Here is a 19,980-nt window from a genome sequence, read left to right as displayed (position 1 = left end):
GAGGAACCAGAGATCAAGTTGCCAACATCCACTGGATAATCGAAAAGGTAAGAGAATTCCAGAAAAACATCTATTTCTGTTTTATTGACTATGTCAAAGCCTCTGACTGTGTGGATCACCACAAACTGTGGAAAATTCTTCTAGAGATGGGAATACCAGACCACCTGACCTGCCTCTTGAGAAATCTGTATGCAGGTCAGGAAGCAACAGTTCGAACTGGACATGGAACAACAGACTGGTTCCAAATAGGAAAAGGAGTACGTCAAGGCTGTATATTGTCACCGTGCTTATTTAACTTATATGCACAGTACATCATGAGAAACGCTGGGCTGGATGAAGCACAAGCTGGAATCAAGATGGCCAGGAGAAATATCGATAACCTCAAGTGTGCAGATGACACCACCCTTATGGCAGAAAGTGAAGAAGAACTAAAGAGCCTCTTGATGAAAGTGAGGCTAATATTAAAGCTGAAACTCCAATACTTTGGCCACCTGATGTGAAGAGCTGACTCATTTGAAAAGACCCTGATGCTGGGAAAGATTGAAGGCAGGAGGAAAAGGGGACCACAGAGGATGAGATAGTTGGATGGCATCACCAACTCAATGGACGTGAGTTTGAGTAAACTCCAGAGTTGGTGATGGACAGGGAGGCCTGGCGTGCTGCAGTCCATGGAGCCACAGAGAGTCAGATAGGACTGAGCAACTGAACTGAAGTGATTGAGTGAGATGAGTATTCCAGCTATTTTGGGAAAGAGGTGGGGATTTCCAGGAATTGAGCCACCACCCACTTTCTGACCTTCTCCGATACATCTTCTGGCACCTGGGATGTATTACAATGAGCATATACTGAGGTTGAGGTCAGGTGGAAGTTGATTCTGACCTCTTGGACCTCGTTGGTTCAAATCAGTTTATGTCATGTCCTTGGGCTATGTCATTCTTTTAAAGGTGTGCCTGCCCCCTTCCTGTCTCAAAGACACCTAGACTTCTTTCCTCACTTTCTTTCTATACTTCTGCCCAATAGACTGCCCTCCAGTGAAACCCACATTTAACAAGTCAACCATGTAAACTGAACTTGCCCCAGACTTTCTAGTGCCTCTTTTCTAGATATGGGTGTACAGTTAAGGATCTCTAGACAGTTGATGGAATATTCTAATAAGAAATACAGTGGCCAAAACTAACAGAAAAGAATCAAAGAAGAAATAAAGATGATGCAGGAGGGAAAAAAACCCTATTATTAATAACTTCAAAGATTCATAGATACTGACACATTATGATATTGCAGCCATTGAATAAGAGCTAGATGGTATTAATGATTTTAAAAGTAGCAGTCAGAGGATAAAGATGAACTCTTGGATATTAAAAGCATCATAGTATAAAAGAAAATTTCCAGTGAATGTTTAAAGTATAAAATTGAGGAAATCCCTCAGAAAGTAAAACAAAAAGAGGAGATAAAAGATGGGAAAGGTACAGACCAGTGCAAGAAGTGCAATATCTGAATAAAAGCATTTCCAGAAAGAAAGCACAGACAAATTGGAGGGGCTGAAACTATCAAAGAACCAATTCAAGAAAATTTCTTAGAATGAACGGACATGACTTTCCAAATTGAAAGAGACTACTGAGCTTCCAAGATGACGGATGAAAATAAACCTACCCTGAGACACATTCATTATGAAACTGAAAACCCTGTAGACATACCAAATATTCTAAAAACTTTCAGGAAAGAAAAACAGGATTTTAAAAAGCGGCAGGTATGAGAATGGCTTTAGAGCTTTCAGCAGCCACACTGAATGCTAGAAACTAGTAGAAGGAAATGACTTCTAACGTAGAGTTCCCCAGACAAATTAATAACCAACTGAGAGGGCAGAATATGTATTTTTCTGATGTGGAAGAGCAAAAACACTGCCTGATAGGTCCATTTTTCAGGGAGAAACGAGATAATTTATTCAACTAAAATAAGAAAAGAGAAGATGGAATCCAGGGAAAGGAATTCTGATACACGAGCAAGTCCGGGTGATAGTGAAGAGAAAATCTAAGCCCACAGCTCTGAAGGAAGCCTAAAGATCAACCAGTCTGCTGGACGGGAGCAGGACAGAGGCCATGGAGAATGAGCACGAAGAAAATGACAAGAGTGGAAGGAGTGGAATGTAAGGAATGCTGAAGGAAGTAGTAAAACAGGGGGTGGGGCGACTTGGGAATGTATTGATGATAAGTATAGAGAAAAAATGGAGCAGGAAATAACCCACTCCAGTACTCTTGCCTGGAGAGTCCCACTGATAGAGCCTGGTGGGCTACAGTCCATGGGGCTGGAGCAACTAAGCGACTGGGCACATGTAGAAAGTAGAGTTCAGTCCGCCCAAAGGCAAGTACTCCCCTCAGGAGTTTATCTGGGTGTCCAGACACACGTGACACAGCATCCACCCACGAATATAATAGAGAATGCTAAGCTGGGGTTCCCAGCAGGGAATAGGCTCATATAGAGGTTTGATGAGGAAATGACAAAGGTTGAAGGGTGGTTTGGGGGCTTTTATTGTGGTTAAAGGGTGGAGCTGGCATGGTGGGGAATTTTCCTAAACATGGGCTAAAGTCTGCCCTATTTGAAATTCCCGTTGACTCTTAGGGGGTTTCCCTGGTGGCTTAGATGCTGAAGAATCTGCCTGCAATGCAGGAGACCTGGGTTCGATCCCTGGGTCAGGAAGATCCCCTGGAGAAGGGTATGGCAACCCACTCCAGTATTCTTGCCTGGAGAATTCCATGGATGGAGGAGCCTGGAGGGCTACAGTCCATAGTGCTGCAAAGAGTCAGACATGACTGAAGTGACTTAACTGAAAGACCTACACAGGTCTTCTCATCTTGGTTGCCCAGATGTGGGGAAGGTAGCGAAGAGTGGTGGGGCCTGAAAGCTGCCAAGAGTCAAGCATCAAAAATGGAGTCAAGGACTTCCATGGTGGTCCAGTGGCTGAGACTCCGCACTCTCAGTGCAGGGGGCTCAGGTTCGATCCCTGGTCAGAGAATTAGATCTCACATGCTGCAGCCAAGAGTCTGCATGATGCAACTAAAGATCCTGCACAGACAAATACATCAAGAAAAATAACTACTTTTTCAGTTCAGTTCAGTTCAGTTCAGTGGCTCAGTCGTGTCCGATTCTCTGCGACCCCATGAATCACAGCACGCCAGGCCTCCCTGTCCATCACCAACTCCTGGAGTTCACCCAAACTCATGTCCATCGAGTCGGTGAAGCGATCCAGCCATCTCAGTCTCTGTCATCCCCTTCTCCTCCTGCCCCCAATCCCTCCCAGCATCAGAGTCTTTTCCAGTGAGTCCATCTGTCACATGAGGTGGCCAAAGTATTGGAGTTTCAGCTTTAGCATCAGTCCTTCCAATGAACACCCAGGACTGATCTCCTTTAGAATGGACTGGTTGGATCTCCTTGCAGAGAGTGATTTAAAAATGGAATCAAGCCTCTTCATTACAAAAATCAAGTTATGGGGCAGGGGAATTATTAACTAAAACAACAAAAAAAAGTTTGTACAGGAAAAGAAAAATATTTATAGCTTAGTATTTGTTGCTATTTTAAAACAATTTTAGTGACTTCCACTCTAGATAATGAAGAGTGAGCTTATTTTCCCTAAGTCCTGTAACACCACCATGTATGTGAACACTTTCTATTTCTCATCTTCTCAACATGGCCAGGAGTTAACTATATTACTTTCAGTAGCTACACGGATATGATTTTGAAATGTTATTCACATCTGTAGCTTCCCTGGTAGCTCAGACGGTAAAGAATCTGCCTGCAATGCCTGAAACCCAGGTTTGATCCCTGGGTCAGGAAGAACCCCCTGGAGGAGGGCATGGCAACCAGTCCAGTACTCTTGCCTGGAGAATCCCATGGACAGAGGAGCCTGGAGGTTTACAGTCCAGAGGGTCACAGTCAGACGCGACTGAAGCAAGTTAGCATGCAGCATGCATGCATGCCCCTGAAGAAGCTGAAGCGTAAGAAATAGAGGACAGTGCTGTGGAGGATTCGTTTGTAACAAGCGTGCGTGAGTAACTTCTCAAACAGATGAAATTAAATTGCCCCTCAGATCTGACTGTATCTTAAAGGCAATGGGGAGCTGCCCATCACCTTGGCGATCTAAGCACTGAGGCTCTGAGCACGATAGTGAGGTCAGTTTGCACTTTACTAAGATTGCTCTGTTACTTTATGGAGAGGAGTCAAAGGGAGGAAAGAACGGACGTGGTGGTGTCTATCAAGAAGCTCAGCTAGTCTAGCCTGAAATCCAGACAGGAAGTTGGCCTGGATTCAGGTATGGCTACACGGGTAGGTAGCAGTACTAAGATGGTGATTGATTGGACCGTGGGGGTGGAAGAGACTCAAGACTGAAGACTAACATTGCATTTTCTGGCTTGAACAATGAGTAAGTGGGGTGCTATTTATTAAAATACGAAATCCAGGGACTTCCCTGGCAGTCCAGTGGTTAAGACCTCGCCTTCCATTGTAGGGGGTACATGTTTAATCCCTGGTTGGGGAACTAAGATCCCACATGCCTCGTGGCCAAGAAACCAAAACATCAAACGGAAACAACATTGTCAAATTGTTTTACAATTGCTTCAGTCGTGTCTGACTTTGCAACCCTATGGACTGTAATCCCCCGGGTTCCTCTGTTCATGGGATTCTCTAGGCAAGAACACTGGAGTGGGTTGCTATGCCCTCCTCCAGGGGATCATCCAGAAAATCCAAAAGAGGAGCAGGTGTGAAGGAAATAGAAAGCCTTTAGTATGCCCAGGCTCAGGAGAGAAAGCCCGGCTGGTGGTGGAGATCTGGCCTCAGCGGCACAGAAACAGCCAGTGAGGTCCTGGGAGTGAGAGAGACTGTTCAGGGAGCAGGCGAAGGGTAGCCAGCATCAAAGACAAAGCCTGAGCGAATACAAACAGGGAAGAGGAGGCGGCAAAGGGGAGGAAAAGGGAATAGGCGCAGAGGCAGGGGAGGGTCTCTGTACATTAGCAAGTCCAGGAGAAGAACGTTCAGCCATATCCAAGGAGTGAAAGGGACACCGAAGTGCGCTGGAGAGGGAAAGAGGAGGGAATGCAAATAGCCCCAAAAAGAGCCCTGTCTGCAGAGCGGGTAGTCAGGTTGAAGAATACTTGTGAGTCAGGACACTCATTTTAATCACTGTTTAAAAGATCATGATAGGAAATTTTCTTGAGTGCATAAGCAAGGTGATGACTTAGGTACGTTACATCCTTTAGCTCATTTAATTTTCAAAACAACATCATCTCTACAAAATAGATACTATTGTTAACACCCCCATGTTTCAGGTAAAGATCCTGAAGTTTAAAGAAATTAAGCAATTACTCAAGAGAATTGAGATGATAAATAGGCTGGAATTTGATCTCAGAAAGAGACTCTCTGACTCCAGACTATACAGTCTTCAACACTGCACTCACTATACCCTCTAAACAATCTGCCAGAAATAATACTATTCACTTGTACATTCAACAAACGTACTGCGTGCCAGGCATTAGTCCAGGTGTTGGCAATCCAGCAGTGTACGTATCAACGCCCTGACCTGACAAATCCTACTTTCTACTGGAGGACATAGATGGTAAACAAATTTTTGAACTGCTTGTGTACTCGAAGTGTTTAGTGTCATGAATACCAGAAAATCAAGGTAAATAGCTGGAGAGTGGCTAGCGAGGAGAGCTATGTTTTAGATCACAGGCCTTCCTGAGATTTGAGCAAAAACCTAAATGAATTCAGGGATTGAGCAGGAGAAGATGCATTCCAAGCTGAAGGAGGAAGTGCCACAATCCTGAGATGGGGCGGGAGCAGAGGGCACACAGAATGAGGGGGGGAAATTGGTAACCAGATGATTGCTAAGGGAGGCAGGGCTATAGCAGGCTCAGCCTCGGAGAAAGAGTTTAGCTGTGGTTTTGGGAGTGACGAGAAGTCGAGAGGATTCTGAGCAGGACAACAACAAACTCTGACTCATGCTGCATTAGCTTGCAATAAAGACCGGACTTTGGATTCTGTGACCATCACCCTTTCCATTTTTCTCTAGAATTGAGATGCTACCGAGGCTTCCCAGGTGGTGCTAGTGGTAAAGAACCTGCCTGCCAATGCAAGAAGACATAGGAGATTCAGGTTCAGTCCCTGGGTCAGGAAGATCCCTTGCAGGAGGGCACAGCAACCCACTCCAGTATTCTTGCCTGGAGAATCCCATGGACAGAGGAGTCTGGTGGAATACAGTCCATGGGGTTGCACATGGCTGAAGTGACTTAGCACACACGCACATGACTACAGAGCCCTTGAAATGTGACCAGTCCAAACTGAGATGTGCTTAGTGTGACATGCACACCGGATTTCAAAGACTCAGTACCATCAAAAGAATGGGATAGAACTCATGGCCCACTTTTTATCTTTGTTATATGTTGAGATGATAATATTTTAGATATATTGGGTTAATTATAATATTCAAAGTAATTTCAGTTTTTTAACTTTTTTTTACTTTTTTTTTAATGTAGTTGCTAGAAAAATTCTAGTTACTTTCTATTTGGCTCGTGCTATATTTCTAATGGACTGCACTGGTCTAGACAACTTCCCTTCTGTTTTCAGCTTCAGAATGTTATAAAGACAAATGACATAACTTGTGTAGGGTTCTTTGAGTTTTAACGAAACATATTATGTAACAACAAGATAAATTTTTGAGGATGATAGTCAGCCAAAACATGTACTGTTGTTTAGAGGCCAAAGACAATGTTATTGAATCGGTCGTGGTTTTGTGTTGTTTTTCCAACAATGCAGATGAATTTGCACAAAAGCTTCTGTAGTGTTTCCCCACCCATTCCACCCACTCCCTGTACTCCCTTATAACCAAAACAGCATGTTTTCTAAATACCTAGCCCAGGTTAAGAATGCAGTTCTCTAGTTATGAAATTTTTTCTCTGTGCAAAGCATTTAGTCTTATACAGGTTTGAACCTCAGCATATTTAACATGATATTCTAATTATCTGGTCTACTCAAGCAAGCGGATTCCAAATGCCAGTGATTATATCTGTAATCATAATTATAGGATACTCTTGGCTCTTTTATATTTAATTCTAAATATGGTCAATTAGAATGTGCTATTTATAGTGAAAAAATTTGCACACATACCCTGATCTAGAAATTTGTTTTTCTTTGTGAATTTCTATCTATGGAAAGTCTCACAGCATTATATATTAAATCATATTGTGATTTATAGCTAACATAATATTATGATAAGATGTTGGAATTATTGGGGCTGATGTAACTATATTACTCTGTCCTAGGCCTTGAACGCCAGAAAGAAAACAGAAGAATCAGACAGAACCTCCCTCATTTTCTCTGATCACTCACTTCTGGTCCCACCTCCTTTCTCCTGTTCTATTAGGTAGATGACAGGCCTTCACTCTCAACGTTCAATCTCTGTTCTTATGCTCTGGCGTCATCCTCTTTCTCAAGGACCTCACTGCTTTGACTCGCCCTTCTCCCCTGCATGTCACCATCGCCCTACTGGATCATCTCCGTCAGCAAATGGCTCTAAAATCTCCCATCATTAACACACACACACACAATCCTCCGTGACCCCCGTTCCCTTCCCTTTGTACCTTCTCTATTCCTCTTCACAAAAATATCTTTCAAAAGAATTGCCGGCAACTCTGTTTCCATTTCTTCTCCCATTCATTCTTCAACTGTAGGACGACTGGATTTCCCTCCCCCACAGAAATTGCTCTTGTTCAGCAAGCTGAGACCTCCTAGGGCCAAGTACAGAAGACCTCTGTTTTCATCGTAAGAGTGCTCTTGCAGTACTGTGACACTCCCTTCTCTACGCTTCTCAGCGATACTTGTTTTGCTCCTAATTAACTGGCTACTGAATTAATGCTTTTGAACTGTGGTGCTGGAGAAGACTCTTGAGAGTCCCTTGGACTGAAAGGAGATCCAACCAGTCCATTCTAAAGGAGATAAGTCCTGGGTGTTCATTGGAAGGACTGATGCTAAAGCTGAAACTCCAATACTTTGGCCACCTCATGTGACGAGTTGACTCACTGGAAAAGAGTCTGATGCTGGGAAAGGTTGGGGGCGGGAGGAGAAGGGGACAAGAGAATGAGATGGCTGGATGGCATCACCGACTCTGTGGACATGAGTTTGAGTGAACTCCGGGAGTTGGTGATGGACAGGGAGGCCTGGCGTGCTGTGATTCATGGGGTCGCGGAGAGTCGGACATGACTGAGTGACTGAACTGAACTGGCTACTCATTCTCAATTCCCCCTCGCCCTACTCCTTTGTTTCCGTCAGACCTCTAAACAGAGGGGATCCTCTGATTCCTTAGACTCTCCTCTTCATCTTCTCCTTCCCTTGTTGTTCATTGTTCAGTCTCTCAGTCGTGTCCGACTTTTTGTGACCCCATAGGTTGCAGCACGCCAGCCTTCTCTGTCCTTCACCATCTCCTGGAGCTTGCTCAAACTCATGTCCATTGAGTCGGTGATGCCATTCAACCATCTCATCCTCTGTCGTCCCCTTCTCCTCCTGCCCTCAATCTTTCCCAGCATCAGGGTCTTTTCTGATGAGTTGGCTCTTTGCATCAGTTAGCGATGTCAGTTCCCATAGCTTTAAATGCCATCTAATCGCTGATAATTCCAAATGCATATCCCAAATGCAAATTCCAGACTAACAGATCGATATAGTTGAATCTCAACTGTGTACCTCAAGTTTAATATGTCTACAAAGAAAATATTGATTTATTCCTCCCATACAAAAAGAAATAAGGAAACAGATGATAAAAGAAGAGGAGGAAATTCCCTGGCGGTGCAGGGTATTAGGACTCAGTGCTTCCACTGCAAGGGACATGGGTTTGATCCCTGGTTGAGGAACTACGATCCCACATGCTGTGAGGTGTGGCCAAAAAAATAAAAAAGGTAAAGAAGAGGAGTAGAAGGAGAAGAAAGCGGAAAGAAAGAAAGACGAAAGGACATATTATATTTTTGCTCCAAGCAAAAATTAAGATGTTTCTTACTTCCCATATTCCCATATTTAAGCCATCAGCAAATTGTATAGACCAGCTCCAAAATGTGTCTCAAACCCTTCACTTTCTGCTTATCTCCACTGCTACTGCCCTAGATCAGGAAATCATTCTCTCTGCTAGTAGTAACCTGGGTTACTGTAAGTAAGTGAAGTCACTAAGTTGTGCCCAACTCTTTGCGACCCCATGGACTGTAGCCTGCCAGACTCCTCCATCCATGGGATTTTCCATGCAAGGATACTGGAGTGGGTTGCCATTTCCTTCTCCAGGGGATCTTCCCGACCCAGGGATCAAACCCCGGTCTCCCACACTGCAGGCAGACTCTTTACCGTCTGAGCCACCAGGGAAGCCTCTGGGTTACTACTGCATCCTTCCAACTGATTTCCTGTCTCGGCTCTTGTCTCTGCTCACCTCATTTTCAGAACAACCAAAGGGATCTTTTAAAATAACATGTCAGTTTAGGTCACTCTCCTGTTTCAACTGTTCAGTGGCTTGACCACTTCCCACTACACTTGGGAGTTCAAACACCTGAGCATCACTCACGAGCTCCACGTGGTTCGGCCTTGCCTAATTCTGTAGCTTTGTCTTGTGCCACCTAACATCCCACCATCCCTTCTTCCACATCTTACCGCTTTTGTACTTGCTGATCTTTCTACCGGGAATGCCTGTATCTCCTCCCCTCATCTGAGCGACAGGCTTCTTTTCATCTTTCAAGTCTCACTTCAAATGTCATCTCACTGAGCCTTGCCAGATTACCCCTTTGAAAGGATCCTTGTCCATTCATTGTTTCCACAAGGCCTTGCTCGTTTCCTTCCCAGTATGTGCCACGGCTCTAATCAGGTCTGTTTAGTGGGTCTGCTTTCTTGCCTCTCAGCCCCTGCCTCTCACTTATCTCATCCCTGGTAAGAGGATTGACAGACTGGTTGGGGATAGCCACTGGGTGCTGCAGCCATGTCGCTTCTTCTCCGCTTCTCTTGAAGCTAGCCTGTTCACTGAGTATATATCTGCCTACGCACCCTTGTCAGGAGTTTCTCAGACCAGTGTGTGCTGGTTCAGCATAGCCTGTGGCTGAGTGTGAAGTTCAGGCCCAAAGTATTAGGAGACTTGCTTCAAGGATAAGCTAAGCAATGATCACACAGCTCCATCTGTGAGAAGACTGACATTTTGAACTGGAGCCCACTGTCTTTGGAGGTCAAAGAAAAGAGAACGTACCATATACTGTATATTCTGACCCATATAAACACCAATACCTCTTCCTAAAATTTATGAGAATCTAGGTCTGTGGCTTTTCAATTGTCTTGGGCATGGTATCTTTTCTTTTAACCACATATGTTAGTCCCAATACATGGGAAAAGAAAAAAAAACCCTGACAAAATAAATGCAGACATGTCCTGGTTACAGTAGTGATTATATTGACTACCACTTTTATGTAGCAAGTAGCAGGAAACTCAACTCAGATTAGCAAGCAATAAGAAAAATTCATTAGGTCACATGACAGAATTGGGAATTTATATGCATCTGGGAGAGGATAGTCCCAGATTAAATGACTCTGAGGAGTTCCCAGTTTCTGCCAAGAGCTCTGAGAAGCTCAAGATGATTGTACTTGTGGACACAGAGCAGGAAGGAGAGGCTGGGACAAACTGAGATAATAGCACTGACATATATACACCCACATTCGTAAAACAGATAGCTAGTGGGAAGCAGCTGTATAACTTCCAGGGGTCACAGCCCAGTGCTCTTGAAACTGTTTACCTCAGACTGGGACTTGAACCCGTGTGCTGGGACTCGAACCCAGCCAAAACCCACAGTACCTGGTTTCAGGGCCTAATACAGCTCAGGTTCTTGATGTCTCATCACAGAAAGAATTCAGTGAGAGACAAAGTGATAGGGAAGAAGTGGATTTATTCAGAGAGAAGCACACTCCACAGACAGAGTGTGGGCCATTGCAGAGGGCAACTGTGGCCTTGAAATGTGGCCTGGTTAGTTTTTATAGGCTGGATAATTTCATAGGCTAATGAGTTGGAGGACTATTCCAACTATTTTGGGGAAGGGGTGGAGATTTCCAGGATTTGGGCCACCGCCCACTCCTTGGTCTTTTAACAGTACCTTGGGAACTGACTCATTTGAAAAGACCTTGACGCTGGGAAAGATTGGGGGCGGGAGGAGAAGGGAATGACAGAGGATGAGATGGCTGGATGGCATCACTGACTCGATGGACATGAGTTTGAGTGAACTCCGGGAGTTGGTGATGGACAGGGAGGCCTGGTGTGCTGCAGTCCATGGGGTCACAAAGAGTTGGACACAACTGAGCGACTGAACGGAACTGAACTGGAACTGTCATGGCACCTCTGGGTGTGTCACTTCACTTGCTGATTGAGGATCAAGGTCTAGTCTTGTCTGCCATCTTGGTTCCATTTGGTTCTAATTGGTTTATGTTGTGTGCTTGGCCTATGTCACTCTTTCAGAAGTTGCACCCTGCCCCTTTCCCTCCTGTTACACTCCGTGATGACCTAGAGGGACAGGATGGAGGAAGAGGAGTGGGGGACGGAGGCTCAAGAGGGAGGCGATATACACCTACTTAGGGCGGATTAACGCTGTTCTTTGACGGAAGCCAGCACAACACTATAAAGCAGAATTATCCTCCAATTAAAAAGAAAAAAAAAGTTGTACTACAAACAAGTAGTGTTGGATCTGTCTTTAAAAGACCTCTGCCCTCGTGGACAGAGGAGCCTGGCATTCTACAGTCCAGGAAGTCGCAAAGAGTCGGACACAGCTTACAACAGAATAACAACAGCCCTCATGGCTGCAAGATGGCTACTGAAGACTCTTGGGGCTTGTTCTCGTCATTCATGTCCAGCAGCAAAGGAAGCATCTCTGCCAGCAGCTTCTGCCAAAACATATATTTGAATTTTTTATGTTTTCTTTCTCCCTAGAAGCCTGGGGAAAATCTCCTGGATTGAATTATGTGCTATCTCAGACCAATCAATTCCTACAGAATATGGGATCCCGTAGCCTAGGTCATTGACCAAGTCAGAACCACAGGGCTAAGATGGGATCAATCACCAAAGCCTTGTGACTGAGAATGAGTTGGGGGAACTCACGCTGGGGGCAAGTGTTACCGAAAGCTCAGCCACTCTGTAAGCTGGTGCTGAATGAAATCCCGGAGATGAAGTTTTTCGTGAAGGAGAAAAGAATAGTTTGATTGCTTTGCCCAGCAAAGGGGGACACACTGGGCTTCTGCCTCAAAAAGCCACGTGTCTTCACTGCAAAGAGCCTGAGGGTTTTATAACAGTGAGTCAACTGTTAACAGGGTCCCTGACAAGACGAGCATGTGAGCAGGGTCTCAGGCGGTTTCCTCATCCTGAGGAGCTTCTCTGGCCCCTTTAATCTTGGCTCAGCTGGTTTCTTCGCTGCCCCTCCCTTGGTTAGCAACTGTGCAGATCTGCCCTTTGGAACTAAGGGAAGGTTGTAATGACTGGAGTCTTGTCTACAAGAAATGGGGGAAAGAAAGGCCTTCCTGCCTGCGAGCCCCACACAGCCCTGCTCGGTTTCAAAAGGAGGAAGAGCTGTTGAATGGAGACATCTAATCAAAGTCTGTGAGGGGCTGAGAAACCTGAATAACTGCAGCCTGATGCACAGCCCCGCTCTATGGAATCAGACTCTTACAATTTAAAATCCCATCTGTATCTTTAACAGCATTTGTGATCTTCCCTCCTTCCTCTTTCTTTAAAAAAAAAAAAATTACTTATTTATTTTTGGCTGCACTGGGTCTTCGTTGCTTGCTTGGGCTTTCTCTAGTTGCAGCAAGCAGGGGCTACTCCCTAATTGTGGTATTCGGGCTTCTGACTGCTGAGGCCTCTCTGGCTGAGCATGGCCCTAGGGCACGCAGGCTCAGCAGTTGTGGCACAAGGTCTTAGCTGCCCCGTGGCATGTGGGATCTTCCCGGATCAGGGATCGAACCCATGTTCCCTGCACTGGCAGGTGGATTCTTAACAACTGGACCATCCAGAAAGGCCCCGCCTCTCTCTTTCTTTCTCCCTCCCTCTCTATTCTTTCTCTCTTTCTATTAGATTGGCCGGGATAGTTAAATATCTGTGTTGATAGAGTTGCCTTACTTATAAGACCTTATAGAGCTTTCAGAAGACCTTAAAGTTTGAGAAAATATGTACAACAGATGGGGAGGAAAAAAGGCCCTTTTCACAGAACAAATATAAAAGACTAACTATAGAGCTTATCAGCAGTGCTAGGATGCTGACATGCCAAATGAACTAAAGCTTAGAAAAACAAATGCTAGACGCCAAGGTCTTCAATTAGAGGAGGGGAGATACAGGAAGAATAACCAATGGGAAAGTGGGCACAAATTGTTTCAAGGGAATTCGTTTTCAGTTACGCTTTCCTAGAATGGATTGACCCAAGAAAGCTCCTGTTGTCCAGACTTCAGGCTGTTTCTCCTTTCCCATCTCTTCTGCTCAACTTCTTTTATCAATTGATCATAGAAAGACATACCTCACACTCATCCAAAACCTACTAAAGCATTGTTATTGTTGTTCAGTCACCAAGTCATGTTTCTTTGCAGCCCCAGGGACCGCAGCACACCAAGCTTCCCTGTCCTTCACTAGCTTCCAGAGTTTGCTCAAACTCATGTCCATTGAGTCGGTGATGCCATCAAATCATCTCATCCTCTGTCACCCCCTTCTCCTCCTGCCCTCAGTCTTTCCCAGGATCAGGTGACCAAAGTATTGGAGCTTCAGCTTCAGCACCAGTCCTTCCAATGAATATTCAGGGTTGATTTCCTTTAGGATTGACTAGTGTGATCTCCTTGCAGTCCAAGGGACTGTCTAGAGTCTTCTCCAGCACCACAGTTCGAAAGCATAAATTCTTGGGATCTCAGCCTTCTTTATGGTCTGACTCTCACATCCGTACATGAATACAGGAAAAACCATACCTTTCACTATACGGACCTTTGTCAGCAAAGTGATGTCTCTGCTTTTTAATACGCTGTCTATTGCCTGGGGTGTAAAAACCTCTAGGGTGCTGAAGAAAGGAGAATCGAATGACTCTAATAATAGGGTACTTAATCCTTTGCTACTCAAATGGACTCCAATTCTCTGCTTTCCACAAAGAGGAAGGACACCTAATTAAGTCGTCAAGATGACAGATTACTAAAAATAATCCTGAAGATGTATTACCATGTAATTTTGGGTATATAACTGAGAAGAATCCAAAGAATTGAATCCTGTTCTATAACAAAACTCTATTGCTCCCATTTACTTATTTGGGTGAAGAGCTTCTTAGCAACTATCTGCCAAACCACACATTCAGCACTGATGCTGACTCCTGTATGTTTATCCCTGGATACATGGGGGGAAAAGGCTTTACTTGTCTCATGAAGAGCTGGAATTCCATTGCAATTTTACACTTTAGGTTTAATAATTATTCATCAATATTTGCAATATATTTATGCTGTACTGAGAAATTGTGTAAAGTTTTCTAAAACTTAGAATCTTATGATCACATGGAAATTTTAAATTATTCCCATTTTTTCCATGTTTCCATGTTTTTAACATGCATAGAAGTATGTTATTCATGAAATACTTTAAAGTATAAAATATATTAGGAAATGGAATGGAAATACAATTTCAAGAAGAAAAATGAACAAAGAAAATTTCTGATGAGTTAAGAAGAACTTATTTATGTGTATCTTAAAAGTATGATGGGGCATCAAATTGTTATATCATTTGCAGGAGAAGAAGGGGACAACAGAGGACAAGATGGTTGGATGGCATCAACAACTAAATGGACATGAGTCTGAGCAAACCCCAGGAGACGAAGGACAGGGAGGCCTGGCATGCTCCAGTCCATGGCGTCGCAGAGTCGGACATTCTGAGCGACTGAACAACAGCCACAAATAAGAACTTACTTACGTGCATTTTAAGTGTATGGTGGGTCATCAAACTGCTATATTATTTAGATTTAACTGGATAGATATTAAATAGTGATGTGACAGTTTATTTTTAAATGTCATTATTTATAGTGTGTTGGGACATATATAAATATATATTTGTACATATATATATATTTGTAGCTCGACCAGGCTCCTCTGTCCATGGAATTCTCCAGGCAAGAATACTGGAGTGGGTTGCCATTTCCTTCTCCAGGGAATCTTCCCAACCCAGGGATAGAACCCAGATCTCCTGCATTGCAGGCAGATGCTTTACCGTCTGAGCTACCAGGGAAGCCCCAAATAGTGATGTGACAGTTTATTTTTAAATGTCATTATTTATAGTGTGCTGGGACATATATAAATAAATATATATATATATATTTGTAGCTTGATATGATAAAAATTCTAGGCATCAACTTAAAAATGTGGTTAGGAATGTATTGCTTCTTAAAATATTTTAGGAGTACTTCAGTGAACACATCCAGAAACAATGAAAGGAGAAAATTATGTTAGATAAGAAAATGATGAAGGGAAGAACAGGCCTGCTATTGAGACCGATCGCACAATGAAATATGATGACAAAGGACCTGTCTATTCACATTGCTTTCGTGTCCTTTATCAGAGAAAAAGATCTAACAAGAGTGATGGAATGGACGTTGATAAAAGAGGAAGAGAAGCCCAAGATAGAAAAAGAAGGGGTTCCCTGGTGGTCCAGTGGCTAAGAATCCGCCTTGTAATTCAGGGGACACGGGATCAGTCCCTGGTCCAGGAAGATCCCACATGCCGTGGAGCAACTTAGCCTGTGAGCCACAGCTACTGAAGCCCACATGCCCTCGAGCCCATGCCTGGCAACAAGAGGAACCGCCACAGTGGGAAGCCTGCACTCTGCAGCTAGAGAGTAGCTCCTGCTCCCTGCAGCTAGAGAAAGCCCATGCAGCAATGAAGACCCAGCACAGCCAAAAGCAAGTAAATACATAGTTTTTAAAAAGATGGAAAAAAAGTTGTATAACAGTGTACCCATTTCCTTTGGGAGCCAGGAGAAGTAACAAGGATTTGAGTCAGCCAGAACTGACTCAGAATTCTGATTCTGCCAGTATTACTGACGTGACCATGGCGAGATGCTTAACCCACCTCATCTGTATAATGGGCACAGAATGATTTACCACACAGGGTTCAGTTTCACACATTTCAATGTAAAGTGCTTTGCATAGAGTCAAGCATGCGTGCACGCATGCTAAATCGCTTCAGTCGTGTCCAACTCTTTGGGACCCTATGGACTGTAGCCTAACAGGCTCCTCTGTCCATGGGATTCTCCAGACAGGGATACTGGGGTGGGTGGCCATGCTGACCCTGGTCTCTTACAGGGCTGTAAGAGACCCGGTTACAGGTTATCTAGCTGCAGGGAGCGGGAGCTACTCTCTAGTTGCAGCGTGCAGACTTTTCACTGGGGCGGCGTCTCTTGTTGCCAGGCATGGGCTCGAGAGCATGCGGGCTTCAGGAGTTCAGGCACACAGGCTAAGATCAAACCCGCGTCTCTTACATCTCCTGTGTTGGCAGGTGGGTTCTTTACGCTGGCACCACCAGGGAAGCCAGAGTCAAACACAGCCATACATGAAGAGTGGCTATTTTAATTACCATGTAACTGCGGGCCTTGGGCAGCTTATCTGCCATGAGCCTCACTTTCCTCCTCCATAACACAGGAATAATCACATCTACTCTTAGGACTGCCATGAGGATTAGGTTGATAGTAAACCTGAGAGCAGTTATAGCACAAAGAAGGCATTCAATAAATACTAGTTCTTTCCCCACCCCTTCCTTCTCTAGCTTCCTATCGATTCAAGAAATCCCATGGCATCCCTGATGGGGTGTGATGAATAAGAGTCTAATTCCAAACTCCCATGTATATATGAGTATATTACTTTTATTGTGTCTATTAATAAACAGACTAAATCTGAAGTGATTCTTTTTCTTGCGAAGAGACACAGGTCTCATATTACAGATGACTCTATCCTTGTGGATATGACCTTTCTGCTTTACTAGCAAATCTCATTAATGACAAAATTATTTTCCTGAAATTGTGGAAGACAAATATATTGCTGATCTATGACCACGTAATCAATCCTCTCGCAAAGAGGCTGTGCGTGTGCGCTCAGTCATGTCGGACTCTCTGCGACCCCACAGACTGTATTCACAAAGAGGACCACCTCACAGAGAAAAATTTCTTCCAAGTGTTTCCTATTCTCTTCTGAGTGAAATGATAAGCACGTATTAATCTATGGGAATAAATACTGTTGATTAGTGTCATTCACTTGTTTTGAATGGCACCAAGTATGCCCTCTATTTGCAGCTTTGGGTAAAAAACAAAGCCTGGATGAGGCAGGATGCCTGGGGGGGAGGGTAGTTAGAGAGCCAAGTTGCACTGAACAGGCAGGACATATGTGTAAAGCCACTTCCGCTATTTTAACCTGTGGGATAATGTCCATTTGGTTCTTCTCAGAAATAGTCTGACATGTGGCTATCCTAGTTGAAGAGGGACGTGTAATGACTGGATAGTAATTCAAGTGCATAGGGAGGCCCTACATTGGTCAGGATCCCAGCCAGAAACAGACGGCACACGCCAAAGAAGTGAAAGAAGTATCATTGACCCTGGATAGTGGGTATGCGGGCATCCATTATACTAATTTCTCTATATTTGTCCGTGTTTGAAATTGTCTATATGAAAATGGAAGCACGGAAAAGAGGGTCTTGTTGTTCAGCCACTCACTTGAGTCCAGCTCTTTTGCTGGACTGAAGCTGGCCAGGCGCCTTTGTCCATGTGATTTCCCAGGCAAGAATACTGGAGTGGGTTGCCATTTCCTTCTCCAGGGGATCTTCCCGATGCAGGGATCGAACCCCCGTCTCCTACATTGGCAGGTGGAATCTTTATGTCTGAGCTACTAGGGAAGAGGGACTAGTGAAAGTGATTTACATTTAAAGGCCCAGGCAGAGGATAAAGGAAAACCAGGGAAGGTGATGCCTCCCTCCCCACCTCCCCACCAGACTGGCAGTAGTGGCAGGCACTCCCAGCAGCAGGCTTGAAGGTGCAAAGGAGAGGGATCATCTCCGGGTGCCCAGGGAGGCCTGTGGCTGCAGGGAAGGGCCACCATCAGGAGTTGCAGCCTTGGGTGGAAGAATCATTAACTATGACCCAGTACATAAATTTGTGAAGCCCAGTGCAAACTGAAAAAAAAAAAAGTAATTGAAGATCCTGAAATCGAAAACTTTAGCTTTTTTTTTACCACTGTTTTAAATTTTTTTCTATTTCACACCATTTTAAATAAAGAAAACATTAAAAGTTTAAGTGATTAGTACAAACTTTACCGCTTATACTGTGGAGCGTCAATTTTAAATGCGGTATAAGAGCATTTAACTTGGATGAAGAATCACAAAATGATACAATTTGTATTTCATAATCCATACATAACATAGGCGGTGGATTCAAACGTTCTGGTTCGGCTCTTGGCGCCTGTAGGAGCCTTGAGTCGGGGTTCTTGGTGTCCCCACTGGCGTGAGCGTCAATGCACCACAGGGTAGACCAGGAAGCCAAGGTGGCCGGATCCAGAGCCCAGGGGTAAGACTAGTGCTGTATACCGCGGTCTCACAGAGGAAGATGAGAAAGCGTAAGGCTCCCTGTGGCTTTCTAAGCACGTCTTCAAATGACTGTAGCCTCCCTGGCGGTCTAGTGGTTGGGAATCTGCCTGCCAATGCAGGGGACACGGGTTCGATCCCTGGCCTGAGAAAACCCAAACCTCAGGGCAGCGAAGCCCACGTGCCACAACTACCGAGCCCATGGCTCCACAAGAAAAGCTTCCGCAATGAGAAACCCATGGATCTCAATGAAGAACAGCCCTCACTCTCCACAGCTAGAGAAAGACCACAGGCAGCAATGAAGACCAATGCAGCCAAAAATAAATAAATAAATAAAATTATTAAAAAAAAAAAAAGCAGCCTCACCTTTGTCTGGAGACAAGTCACTAACTACTGGTGCATCTGAACTGTTTCCTCTTTGTTCATCGATTAGCAGAAAAGTCTTGGATAAATGTTGTGAGAATAAGAGTGGAGTCATTAAAAAGGTGCATGTATTGGCCACAGCAAAGGTAATTCTAAAGAATAGCAGAGGTTAGAAGTCAAAGAACACATTTTTGAAAATTGTATGACGTGTTATTTTAGGTTGTAACAGATCATGAAAGCATTTTTTTATGTAACAGTATTGTATATTAAAATATTGGCTAGCTGAGGGATGTGTGTATTCGAGCGTTTTTTACTGGTGTTGAAATACCTCAAGTAAACACACAGAACTACATAATCTTTGTTTTTGAGGAACTGTTTGATTTTAAATTCATTCTACTTCCCTTTTGTTGGTATTGCAAATGTTTTACCTATCAAAATTAAATGAAACCAGTGTGTGAAGCAGCTTGAAGAGATGTATTTCTTAGAATTAAGTCTACGAGTATTTAGACATAGTCACAGTGAACTATGGAATCAATTTAATCTCTGAAGGAAGACAATGTGCAGTCAAATCTAGGTATATTTAAAATATTTTAACTCTTCAATGCCTTTGCATAAGAAATACAGTCTGCTTTTATGTTAGGCCAATAGTATAATTCCCTGTCAACACATGTACTTTTGGCTCCCCTGGTAGCTCAGATGGTGAAGGATCTGCCTGCAATTTGGGAGACCCAGGTTTGCTTTCTGGGTTGAGAAGATCCCCTAGCAAAGGACATGGCTACCCACTCCAGAATTCTGGCCTGAAGAATTCCATGAACAGAGGAGCCTGGTGGGCTACAGTCCGTGGGGTCTCAAAGAGTTGGATATGACTGAACAATAACACACACATATATAGCATGTATTTTTTTTTCTTACCAGAACAGTGGGAACACCCCACAAAAGGACCTCAACTATTCTCTCACTTCTTCATACATACATGTCTGCCTTTGGCTTAGTAATGAGTAAAGAGGGA

The 19,980-nt window shown here is 44.0% G+C and overlaps 1 pseudogene; it reads left to right on the top strand.

Moving 5' to 3' along the window:
- The first annotated feature begins 1,627 nt into the window (after positions 1-1,627).
- LOC148778284 (centromere protein W pseudogene) lies at positions 1,628-19,144 on the top strand (annotated as a pseudogene).
- The last annotated feature ends 836 nt before the right edge of the window (positions 19,145-19,980 follow it).

This window comes from Moschus berezovskii, chromosome 3 (assembly GCF_049115385.1).
Source record: "Moschus berezovskii isolate FMDL1 chromosome 3, NW_MosBer_1.0, whole genome shotgun sequence".
Classification (NCBI taxonomy): domain Eukaryota; kingdom Metazoa; phylum Chordata; class Mammalia; order Artiodactyla; family Moschidae; genus Moschus; species Moschus berezovskii.
Note: the sequence above shows the minus strand (reverse complement) of the source record. Positions and strands in the feature narration are given on the sequence as shown.